The sequence below is a fragment of the Camelina sativa genome, chromosome 5 (assembly GCF_000633955.1).
Source record: "Camelina sativa cultivar DH55 chromosome 5, Cs, whole genome shotgun sequence".
Taxonomy (NCBI): Eukaryota; Viridiplantae; Streptophyta; class Magnoliopsida; order Brassicales; family Brassicaceae; genus Camelina; species Camelina sativa.
The window spans coordinates 20375915-20378922 of NC_025689.1; positions in this window are offsets into that span (position 1 = coordinate 20375915).

Sequence of the window (3008 nt, forward strand, 5' to 3'; positions counted from 1 at the left end):
ACAACCTCTCCTATAGAAGCACCAATGTAGCTAATCCACAAGACCAAGTCTATCCACCTCAACAGCCTCAACAACAGAACAACTATGTCCCCAAACAGCAACATCAAGTGTTCCAGCCTCAGTTGTGTCCCCCACCAGGGTTTCAGACTAACCAAAGCCAAGAACAAGACTTAAGAGCTATGATGCAACAGTTGTTGATTGGGCAAACACAAGGAAAGATTGAGGAAGCCAAACAGTTTGCTGAGTTGAATCAAAGGCTCACATCACAGTACAATGACCTTAACATGTAGTTTGAAGGTCTCAGCTCTAGAGTGAAGTATATGGAGAGTAACATTGCCTCTACTTCAGCTCCTAAACCCAACCAACTCTCTGGAAAAGCTGTTCAAAATCCAAAGGAGTTCACTGCAAAAGCCATNTCTAGTTGAGAATCTTGCTCAGTCTGATGGGAACTATAATGAGGATTATGATAGAACAGTAAGGTCATCATCCACTGATCAAGAAGAGAAGTATAAGAAGGATTTGAAGATGGTCAATGAGAAACTTGACAAGATCCTCCTTAGCCAACAAAAGTCCATTCATTTCATTGGTGAGGAAGAGGTTCCAGTTCAAGAAGGGAAGCATAAGTTTGCTGAGTTGTGCTACATGCAAAACCAGGGTGGATTCAAGGGTTACAACCAAGGAGGGTTCAAGAACAACAACCTCTCCTATAGAAGCACCAATGTAGCTAATCCACAAGACCAAGTCTATCCACCTCAACAGCCTCAACAACAGAACAACTATGTCCCCAAACAGCAACATCAAGTGTTCCAGCCTCAGTTGTGTCCCCCACCAGGGTTTCAGACTAACCAAGGCCAAGAACAAGACTTAAGAGCTATGATGCAACAGTTGTTGATTGGGCAAACACAAGGAAAGATTGAGGAAGCCAAACAGTTTGCTGAGTTGAATCAAAGGCTCACATCACAGTACAATGACCTTAACATGTAGTTTGAAGGTCTCAGCTCTAGAGTGAAGTATATGGAGAGTAACATTGCCTCTACTTCAGCTCCTAAACCCAACCAACTCTCTGGAAAAGCTGTTCAAAATCCAAAGGAGTTCACTGCAAAAGCCATCCATATCTCTGATGAGGAAGTCACTGAGGACAGTGAAGTCCAAGTTTGGGGGAATTCATCAGTTACTGAAGCCCCAAATGACGTTTGTGCAAAGCAAATGGAGCTTGCAAGCACACTCGACCGGGGACTCGAACAACCATTCGACCGAGTGCATGCTCGAGTGGTCGATCGAGCTGCAGACTCGGAAGCTGTCAAGCCTCCTAAGTACATTCCTCCTGTTTACAAACCGCCTCTGCCATTCCCAGGACGTTTCAAAGCACAAAGGATCAATGAATTAAGGGAAATCATTGAGAAAAAGGAGATGTTGGCCAATCAACAAGAGGATGAGAAAGCTTTGAAGGAAGAGGTTGTGGTTGAGAAACAAGAGGAAGTGATGGCCATTCAAGAGATCATCATTGCTTATCAAGAAGAGGAGAGAGGACCTGCCTTGGAATAGTATGAACCATATCCTCTCTATAGAGATTTTTTGCTTGATTTGTCAAAGAAGAAGGCTCAAGCTCAAGATGAGAAGGATCTTGAGGACCTTGGAAGAGTGATCATGCCAATTAAGCTTAAGGATCAAGGGCCATTCTATCTGTCCTGCACACTTAGCTATCTCCACTACAACCAATGCCTTTGTGATTTGGTAGCATCAATAAGTGTGATGCCATATTCTATAGCACAAAAGCTTGGGCACACTGACTTCAAATCCACCAACCTTCACATATGCCTAGCTGATGGGTCAAATAGAGATATGGTTGGCAAGTTGGAGAACATTCCAGTGAAGATAGGGAGAGCAAGGGTTCATACAGATTTTGTGGTATTGGAGATGGACAAGGAACCTGAAGATCCAATCATTCTTGGGAGGCCATTCTTAGCCACTGTTGGAGCAGTCATTGATGTCAAGGAAGGTCTTGTGACTTTGAACATTGCTGAGGGTATAGCTATAACCCAACCAACCTTCCTACCATTGATGATCAGCCTTTTACTATCAAGGACAAAGGTGGTCAAGAAGGTTTAAGTGATAAGGCAACTCCAAAGGCTGAGCTCTCACTTCAAGAAGATTCTTTGGAAAAGCTTAAGAGGTCAGTTCAAGAGTTGACTGGTATGGTTGAGGATCTCCAAGTTAAGCTGAACAAAAGGTCTTTGAGGAAAGCAAGACCAAGGCTCAAAATTAAGAAGAAGTATGGTTTGTGTGTTAAGGGTGAGGTGATCAAGGATCAACTTCATAGTGATCAAGAGGTTCCAGTGAGGATTTCATCACCTACTTGTTATCTAGACCAAGTCTAAGAAGGAAACAAAAGTCAAGCTTAGTGACTTTAAACAAGCTCACTAGGGAGGAAGTCCCTAAAGTATCCTTTGTAAATATGCTTTAATTTCTTAGTAGTTTTGATGTGTTTTCTTTTATGTTTGTGTTGGACAGGCCTTTTGATAAGAGTGTAGATGGGTAAGGAGAGATTTGGTTTTGGAGAAGGAGAAACGCAAGCCCACTCGACCAGCCCAAGAGAGGTACTCGACCGAGTTGGCAAAGAAGTAAGGCCCATTTGATCATCAATTCTCTAGAACGATCTAGTATAGGGAAGAACAAGAAGAAAAATTTTGAATTTTCAAAATTTGGTCAATGAGCTCGACCGTGTACAGTGGAGTATGGGGTCGAGTGGCAGCAAAAAGCAGGTCAAAGATTCCCATTTCAAATTTGAATGGTATGGACGCTCCACCCTTGTCTCCTTGTCCCCTTAGCTTCTTTAAATAGAGCTTGCACGAGATTATACCTTTCACACTCTCTCATTTGCTCAAAACAACTAAATTCAAGTTTTAAAATCTCTCTCAAAGTTCATCTTTTGCTCAAGCTTAGTTCTTTCAAGTTTTTGGGTCACTAACCTATTAACTTTGAGCTTTGAGTCTATTCCCTTCAGTTCT